Raw genomic sequence first — 10,305 nt, 5'->3', positions numbered from 1 at the left:
ATTTTAATTATATACCAACTTATTTAATGCATACACTCTTACATATGTATACATCTGAATGCATAAAGCACACACACACAAACATGTACAAAGTAACCCCCTCAACAAAACAAAATAAAAAAAAACATGCCACCCATTAAAATGCTGATAACTCATGAATTACTTATGCAACTTACTTCAAATTTGGTGTACATTGGCCTGAGATATGGGATGATAATTCCACAAAGTTTCATGAATGCCGGTCAAGTGCGCATGGCTTATAATTATATCTATATGCCGCTGGTTTCATAATACTACATCTACTAAAACAGATAAAATGGATAAAAATTTGAATGCATCACATTATTTCATGACAATAGGACTTTTAACTGTGTTGGTCAGAACATGATTAACGAGATGACCGCGGGGGAGCTAGCTGGTCCTGTCCATTGCTGAGCGGCTCCCATCCCCGGTTTTGGGCATGGCCTGCAGAGGATCCTTCCCAGAGGAGCCTACTTCAAGTGCAGCCACATGTCCTTCCAGGTGTGTTTGTCACCACTACCAAGATAGGTGAAGGGAGGTTGATAACCACCCGTCAAAGACCTGTAATTACAAAAATAGTACTTAAAAATCTGAAACAGTTTCAAAACTGTTAGCACACTGCTGTTAATCGCCATAAGTTGTGCATGACTCGACTATGATGTGCCGTAATTATGCATTAAAATTATGATGAAAAAACAACAACCTGAAAAGTGATGGGCGTGTCAGGATAGGGCGGATAATCGTTATATGAAATCTTTAGAAATGTGTCCTGTTTCAGTTATTAATCTTTAAATGTTATAACAACATCCTGGAAATTCACTTCGTAATACTAAAGTAGAAATGGCCCAGTCAGGCTGATTTTTTGGCAAATACAGGTTGACCTTAAAAAAATGCAACCCTCAAAAATGTTAATAACTTCTACATCTGTTGACCAAATCACTTTATATTTGGGGGACATAAACTTAAGCCTATGCATGACCCTTCCACATCTTGGCAACTTTTTTTTTTGAAATAGCACAAAAGTCTGACCATTTGATCTACAAAATTGCCCCTTTGTGAAAGTGTCACGGTAGCTGAAGTTTATGTCACCCAAATATAAAGTGATTCGGTCAACAGATGTAGAAGTTAGTAGCATTTTTGAGGGTTGCATTTTTGGGGGGTCACCCTGTCACCCAGTCTTCTTCAAAATGGCAAAACAACACTGCTAGGCACAACAGCTGAAACAAATCAATTTGTGTGGGCAAAAAATGAGTTGTTCTTCAATTTGAGATAATAAAAAAATTAAAAAAACAGGGTCACTCTTGCTCACACAATCAAATCTGCATCCAAATCAGTATGTGTTGTTCACATATCTTGTCTAACATGGACGCTATGGCATGCTGAGCGGTGTAGGTGTCAATACTCTCAGCAGGCATAAAAGGCAGTTTTGAAGCCATTTTAGCGGGTAATAAGACAAAGAATGGTACATTTGAGTAACTCGCAAACTTTCGGAGATTTGTGTTAACACATGTCGTAAAGTACACACGAAATCTCAAGTCATGTGAGGTATTAGTTCTGCTGTTATGCGACATCCCAGAAAGAGTTTTAAAAATAAAGATGTACCCTGTCCGATTGAACAGAATTTTTTTTAGAATTAGCATGCATTTAGAAAAATGAAAGCTTCAATTTACCCTTAAATTTAATACAGTTTCACCAATGGCTGTTCAAAGTGCACTTGTTTAAACGCACACACACATTTTTGGAAAATGCTTTTTCAAGAGCCATTGATCAGTTAAGCGTGTTGGCAGTGAGCTTTGCTATGCGTAGGCCGACATTTGCGCTCAGCGCTCTGAATGAGTCAACTTCTTAAAAAAACTACTTTCGCGTTGAAATCCTCATACCACCCATGTCTGATAAAATATGTACATGAAATTTGAGTATGTGGCGCATCTGTCATTGTTCTTGAAGATTTCAACAAATAAAATTTGTTCAATGATTCAGCAAAAACCTATCGTCAATTTAAGAACTGTTTCTGACATGACAAATAACAGCAGACCTAATGTCTTAAATTACTTGAAATTCCGAAAGTACTTTACAACATGTGTTAGCACAACTCTCCGAAAGTTTGAAGGCAATGCGTTAGCGAGTTACTGTTAACCCGTGGTTTGTAAAAATGTAAAAACATTTTACAAATCACGTCGAACCTAAAACAGCGATTTGTAAAAATGTAAAAATGTAAAAATATCGCATTCCACAAAGTAATGCATGCCTTTTATTTTTATTAATTTTTCTTGTTTAGAGCCTCTACGCTGAGTGGTGGGGGTGGTTTTAGTTCCACATCCCATGTTGGTGCAATCCCATTTTGCCACCGTCCCATTTTTTGCCCCATCCCATTTTTGCGACATTTCACAAGCCAAGCGTCATTTTACAAACATGTCATAACAATAGCGCGACATCCCATTTTGACACCATATCCCATTTGGCCGCCATGCCGTTTCACCGCATTCCATTTCGCCCCCATCCCATTGTCGCGACATTTCACAAGCCAAGCGTCATTTTACTACCGTGTCATAACAATAGCGCGACATCCCATTTTGACACCATCCCATTTGGCCGCCATCCCAATTTTTACATTTAGTCAAGTTTTGACTAAATGTTTTAACATAGAGGGGGAATCGAAACGAGGGTCGTGGTGTATGTGCGTGCGTGTGTGTGTGTGTGTGTGTGTGTGTGTGTGCGTGCGTGTGTGTGTGTGTGTGTAGAGCGATTCAGACTAAACTACTGGACCGATCTTTATGAAATTTGACATGAGAGTTCCTGGGTATGAAATCCCCGAACGTTTTTTTCATTTTTTTGATAAATGTCTTTGATGACGTCATATCCGGCTTTTCGTGAAAGTTGAGGCGGCACTGTCACGCCCTCATTTTTCAACCAAATTGGTTGAAATTTTGGTCAAGTACTCTTCGATGAAGCCCGGGGTTCGGTATTGCATTTCAGCTTGGTGGCTTAAAAATTAATTAATGACTTTGGTCATTAAAAATCTGAAAATTGTAAAAAAAAATAAAAATTTATAAAACGATCCAAATTAACGTTTATCTTATTCTCCATCATTTGCTGATTCCAAAAACATATAAATATGTTATATTCGGATTAAAAACAAGCTCTGAAAATTAAATATATAAAAATTATTATCAAATTTTTTTTTCGAAATCAATTTAAAAACACTTTCATTTTATTCCTTGTCGGTTCCTGATTCCAAAAATATATAGATATGATATGTTTGGATTAAAAACACGCTCAGAAAGTTAAAACGAAGAGAGGTACAGAAAAGCGTGCTATCCTTCTCAGCGCAACGAATACCCCGCTCTTCTTGTCAATTCCACGTGCACTGCCTTTGCCACGGGCGGTGGAGTGACGATGCTACGAGTATACGGTCTTGCTGCGTTCAGTTTCATTCTGTGAGTTCGACAGCTACTTGACTAAATATTGTATTTTCGCCTTACGCGACTTGTTATTTATTCTTCTTGCCAAGCCTCACTATACTACTATACTGCGTTATTCAACTAGGAAGACATGGGGCCCGGGTAGCTCAGGTGGTAGAGCACTAGACTTGTGATCGAAAGGTCGCTGGGTCGAATCCGGGCCGGGACGGACACGGGTCAACTTTATGTGCAGACCCAGAGACGGTATCCATCTCCCACCCCCGTGTCACCACAATGGCACGTTAAAGATCTTGGTCATTCTACCATAAGTGCAGATGGCTGATACCACCTAAACACGCATACATCAAAAGCCGTGAGGGCGTAAAAACTCGAATCGTATAAACCAATTCATGTCCAATATAGGCAATTAAGACCTGACGGACAATAAGCCCCTTATAAAAAAAGGAAGACATTCCGTTTACGCCAAATCCCATTTTTGCCACAATCCAAAATAGGGATGGCGGCGAAATGGGATGACGGCAAAACGGCATGGCGACAAAATGGAATGTGGCGCTAGTGATATGACACGGTGGTAAAATGACACTTGGCCTTTGAAATGTCGCGAAAATGGGATGGGGCAAAATGGGATAACGGCGAAACGGGATTGCGCCAAAAGGGGATGTGGAGCTAATGGTACATGATATGGTGGTAAAATGACACTTGGCCTAAGAAATGTCGCCAAAATGGGATGGGGGCGAAATGGGCTAACGGCGAAACGGGATTGCGCCAAAATGGGATGTGGAGCTAATGGTACATGATATGGTGGTAAAATGACACTTGGCCTAAGAAATGTCGCCAAAATGGGATGGGGGCGAATTGGGATAACGGCGAAAGGGGACTAATAGATCCCTTGACTTTGGGGTAGTGCGACTCTGTCACTGCTAGCTTTCCACTGGGAGGAAGCGACCGGAATTTCCCAACGATGGGACCTCCGAGTAATGAAAATAAAAATAAAAAATAAAAATCTTAAAATTAACAGTAACAGAGTCGCGCTACCCCAAAAGTCAAGGGATTTCGTATTCGTCCCTTGACTTTGGAGTTGACAAGAAAATATCGGGCGCAAAAACGTGATTTGTAAAAATGTTTACCGTGATTTGCACCATTTTTTTGTCTCATTACCCGCTAAAGCGGCTTTAAAAACGGCCTTTTATGCCTGCTGAGAGGATTGACACCTACACCGCTCAGCATGCCATAGCGTCCATGACTTACTTTGGATGCAAATTTGATTGTTTTGTCTAAGAACATGCTAAACATGTTTTGTTTTAGCAGTTCTGATTCGTTGTCAATTTTAACGCGGGAACCTTGATTTTGCGAATTTGATTTTGGGGTGTGTTTGTGTTGTAGGCTTCACTGTATCGACACTACGTCATGTAAACTCAATCTGTTTTCTGAATAAGTTAGGGGCATAAAAGGCCTTTCCAGTCATATAATTGGTTTTACGATAAACGGCCTCATCATAAAGATCTGCCCTCAAACGCATCTGTAAAGTATTTTTATGACGAGTAGTGTAGAACAATCACCATCTTGCACATCTGATCGCAAGATTATGCATCCCCGAAAAATTCTATGTCTCCGGCGCATCAGTATCTGTCCGAAGTGTTTGAAAACAACTAATTACAACACACACACACCCCCTCCCAACCTCCACCACCACCCCCCCTCCCAACCTCCACCACCACCCCCTTCCCACCTCCACCACCACCACCCCCCCTTCCCACCCAAGAAAAACAAGTCGCGTAAGGCGAAAATACAACATTTAGTCAAGTAGCTGTCAAACTCACAGAATGAAACTGAACGCAATGCAACGCAGCAAGACCGTATACTCGTAGCATCGTCAGTCCACCGCGCGTGGCAAAGGCAGTGAAATTGACAAGAAGAGCGGGGTAGTAGTTGCGCTAAGAAGGATAGCACGCTTTTCTGTACCTCTCTTTGTTTTAACTTTCTGATCGTGTTTTTAATCCAAACATATCATATCTATATGTTTTTGGAATCAGGAACCGACAAGGAATAAGATGAAAGTGTTTTTAAATTGATTTGGACAATTTAATTTTGATAATAATTTTTATATATTTAATTTTCAGAGCTTGTTTTTAATCCGAATATAACATATTTATATGTTTTTGGAATCAGCAAATGATGGAGAATAAGATAAACGTAAATTCGGATCGTTTTATAAATTTTTATTTTTTTTTACAATTTTCAGATTTTTAATGACCAAAGTCATCAATTAATTTTTAAGCCACCAAGCTGAAATGCAATACCGAACCCCGGGCTTCGTCGAAGATTACTTGACCAAAATTTCAACCAATTTGGTTGAAAAATGAGGGCGTGACAGTGCCGCCTCAACTTTCACGAAAAGCCGGATATGACGTCATCAAAGACATTTATCAAAAAAATGAAAAAAACGTTCGGGGATTTCATACCCAGGAACTCTCATGTCAAATTTCATAAAGATCGGTCCAGTAGTTTAGTCTGAATCGCTCTACACACACACACACACACAGACACACACACACACGCACATACACCACGACCCTCGTTTCGATTCCCCCTCGATGTTAAAATATTTAGTCAAAACTTGACTAAATATAAAAAGAGAAGAAAAGAATAAACACATTGATAAATACAAGGAGAAGGAAAGAATTAATTTACTTTTTTTTCCAATCTTTTTTGATAACAAATCTATTGCTTCTAGGTCATCATTATTAGGCCGATGATTAAACCAAAGCTTAGTCACGGAAATGCATATATGGACTGAAAATGACGTGTTTTTTCTTGCAGGACAATGGCTTGGACACTTATGACTTCATCCTGAATCGGCAGAGCAGCGATGTATTCTTACATGGATGCCATGGACGCCTTCCACCTAGCGGGCACACAGATGGTTCACAAATCTACCCACTTGTATATTGCATACCTACCCCCTCACTCTCAACCATTGCTCCTTCAGTTCTGTAGTAAAACATAGACTAAGAGCGATCATTTCTGAAAATATTGTAAGACATTTGCTTCTTTACTTCTGCAGCTGCATCAAAACACACACACACACACACACACACACACACACACACACACACACACACACTTAATACCGATGCCACATTTCAAGTAATCGGGCTGCATGTATATTTGTTGTCTTCTGACACGGCTATGCATGCTAAAGTCCACAATCAGAATGGCAGGAGCTATTGGAAAACCCGTTTTCTTTTTTTTTGCATTTTACAGTAAATACATTTTTGTCTTTGATCTTCAGGCTTCCATAACAGTTCTCTAAATGTCTTGAGAATACGCCTGAAACGTTACATGAACCAAAACAACAACCGAAAAACAAACGCTGTGCATAGGAAACACAAATATCGATGATAATCTGCTAATAATTTAGCAGGGAGTATCAGCCGGGACATTATTTATTATTCTGAATAGATCAACATTCATATATGCATCAAGTGTACTAATTGATCCTGCTAAATAGTTGTATTTGTTTGTGACTGATGCACTTTTTATTCACTTTGCACATGTATCACGTAAGACAAATCAAGGGAGGTAATTTTGCTCGGATTAGATGGTTCCCTCCCCTGATAACAAAAGCACACAAATTAATTTTTCCCCCCTTCTCGTATGTGTTATTCAGACGTTTTGTTGGTTTTTGTTGAATATTGATGTGAAAGGTTCAGTCCTTCCCGAGTAAACTATTCGATTTACAGTCTCAGAACAGACCAGGCCTGAAAAGACCATCGCTAAACACATCAACTAATCAGCCTGGGTGCAGTTTGTGATTGTTTTTTATTGACTGATTTGTGAACGAACACAAGCAGGAATCTGTGATGATAACACATCAAAATAAATTATCACTTTGCGCATGAAGCAGCCAGGTTGTCGAATCTAAGTCTTTGTTCATGTACAATCTTGTCTAAATCTGAGATGGTGAGCCAAAAGTTTTCATGGGAACGACTGTGCCTTTCTGTGTCTCAATTTTTACACCACATGCTACTCATGATTGCATGACACTAAGAACAGGCAAGATGTGGATATCGTGGTTTTAATGATACATTCGGACATACAAATGGTTACCGCTGTTTTCTTAGATACGTGTGATCTCTCTTTTTCCCCTGGTCCTTTCTTTTTGATGTTATTTAGCCTGAAGTTTGTTGCAACTATTGGTCCGCTTGCATTTGTTGTTATAGTAATTGTGGATATGTTATTTAATTTGTCTGTGTTCCCTTATTATGTTGTCACTGTCAGCTTGATGAATAAAGGCTATGAGAAAAAAAAAATGTTACCCTTCACTATTAGCTATGATACTAAATATTTCTGATACCTTGACCAAATACGATGTTTATTTTTGCGTGTTCTCGTTTTTTCAGAGCGAACACACACACACACACACACACACACACACACACACACACACACACACACACACACAGTCTCTCTCTCTCTCTCTCTGTCTTTCTCTCTCTCTCTCCCACACACACACACACACACGCGTACACACATACACACTCACACACACAGTTTCAATGTTAAAAACTTGAAACAGTATCCCTGTAGCATCGATGAAGGTTGTGTACAGGAACATCATAAAAGCTTGCTTACAAACGGACTCGCTGTAATCGAATAAAACAGCTTTCGAATAAAATAGCTTACCGTTGCTTGCTCAAACTGCGGCTTCCTTGTCCACATTCCTGGCGCACAGATCTGCAATGTGCAACGTTACTGTTGAATACACACAATTTATGTTGAAGTCAGAGGGCACAGACAGACATATCCCCCCACCCCCTACACACACACACGCGCGCGCGCGCAACTGCGTGAAGATGCACGTCACCTTATCATTTAATCACACAATGTAAAAACGTGGTGGTTAAAACTGAATAGTATCATGAATCTCTGAAGAGAATTTTTTTTTTTCAACAGTCGTTCGTGTAAGGCACACGCAGATTGAATGTAGCTGAAGCCATACCGTAAAAACTAAGAACAGATCTATAAGATTCTAAAAAAAATTTGACATTTTAGTTCTATTCATCTGGATGAGCTTGATCTGTCCATAGATGACGAGTTAGCGATACCGTCTGTATAGATCTATGATCTGTCCGAAGTAGAATCGGCCACAGAAAATGCAACTCCCCCCTCCCTTTCCCACGACACACACCACGACACGACACTAGCTGAGAAAAGGAAAAAGTGTGGAGGAATACATAATGTAAAAACCAAATCTAAATGTAAGCCCGGTTTAAGATTTCAAACCGCCTTTGAGTATGAAATGTTCGGACGCGCCCTTTCAGCCTACAGTGAGATGGTAATCATGTACGTACAAGCTTTGTTTCAGAACTGTGAAACGTAATAACTAGGGTTGAATTCAAATATATACAAGTAAAGTTAATGGAAGATCAAAGTAAAGCTAAAGGTTGGGTGTAATGTCAACAATTATACTTACATTCCGTTTCAGCATGCTCTTCCACAGGAAAAACTCCCAGGGCTTTGTCCTGCTTGCGATTTTGCCAAAAGTACTTTGAGCACACCCCCGACGTAACTTTCAATGAGCATCATGGTGTTTTTGCCACTTGCCGGTTGAATTTGGCGCCTAATTCCAACTTCGCTGCATCTCAGGGTTGTTTCTGGTCTCCCAAATGTACACATTCAGACCTATGCCGCCCTGATCGATCACAAGTTTGCTTTTTACGTAACTGGCGCAAGATGGCAGACATCTTTGGACCATAAATGACTCTTTGCGCATGCGCCGCTAATAATTTGATTGGTCGATATTTTTAGGCAAAGCACATGGTCTCAGAAAACAGAAAAGTAAACATTGGAAGCGTGAGTCACGCTCCCAAAAAATAAAAACTTTTTTTACATATATGTTTTTTTCTGTAACTTTTTGCCCCATGGTTCATTCATCATCTGAAATAACTTTTTAGCGAAATCTAACCATACGATTATTGGAAAAAAGTCAAAATGTAGACGACCACCTTTAAAGGACCAGACCACGCTGTTTTAAAGGTTATTAGAACCACTAACCGATGACTGAAGGTTAGAGAAATGCACCTAAAGATTCCAAAAATGTAAAGAAATTCACCGATTCGTAGCTTAATCATTGTGATTTAATTAAAAACGTTCCGCCAAATTCGTCTGCTAAACGAGACTTCGAAATGGCCGCCAGTAGACGAGAACCGGCTGTGACGTCACTTAGTGTTTGGAAACCGAAAGTTACAGCTTACGCTCAAGTGGGCGTTTGCCTAAATCGAGCATCAACAGCACGCCGAAGGAATGCGCACGGCTGCTGATAGCTATGAAGTATAGAAAAAAGGTTCAGGCATCAGTTGTCACCTTTTTCCGATGGGCTTACAACTTCTGCAGCAAGACTGATTAACTGGAAACGGCCAACACGATGTGCTGTGTTTCGCGACACTTTCTTCCAATGCGAACGCAGTTAAGCCGGCAAGAAAACCTGGCACACACAAAACAGCTGTTGCCTAACGCAGTTCCAGTTCCGACAATTGTTGACCACTCACAGGAGGTCAGAAACCGGATACCAATGTCATCAGAACGATCTGCTTTCACTAAACGCAGACGAAAGGAAGTGAGTACATGTATACTGAATGTGTTCTGTAAGGGATAGGGGTTCAGTGTCACTGGGCGTTTTTGTCAGACTGACAGTATTTGTAGTGGAATGGCATCTGTTCCTAATTTTAAGCACATGTGTTAAGATTACAGATTAAAACATATATATCTGTTACTACATGTCCGTCCCCATGCACCCACCTTAAAGTTCCCTCTCTCTCTCCCTCTTTTACACTCACCTGGGTAATCGATGAGTCTCAGG

At 40.0% G+C, this 10,305-nt stretch overlaps 1 long non-coding RNA gene across 1 annotated transcript; it reads right to left on the bottom strand.

The window, feature by feature from the left end:
* Positions 1-446: 446 nt before the first annotated feature.
* On the bottom strand, positions 447-9,426 carry LOC138976527 (uncharacterized). Its single transcript, XR_011459050.1, has 3 exons — positions 8,920-9,426; positions 8,130-8,180; positions 447-582 (listed from the first exon to the last, which is right to left on the bottom strand). It is a non-coding gene; the product is annotated as an uncharacterized lncRNA (long non-coding RNA).
* Positions 9,427-10,305: the final 879 nt, after the last annotated feature.

The sequence above is a fragment of the Littorina saxatilis genome, linkage group LG9, assembly GCF_037325665.1.
Source record: "Littorina saxatilis isolate snail1 linkage group LG9, US_GU_Lsax_2.0, whole genome shotgun sequence".
In the NCBI taxonomy this organism is placed as follows: Eukaryota; Metazoa; Mollusca; class Gastropoda; order Littorinimorpha; family Littorinidae; genus Littorina; species Littorina saxatilis.
This window is presented reverse-complemented; position numbering and strand designations above follow the sequence as displayed.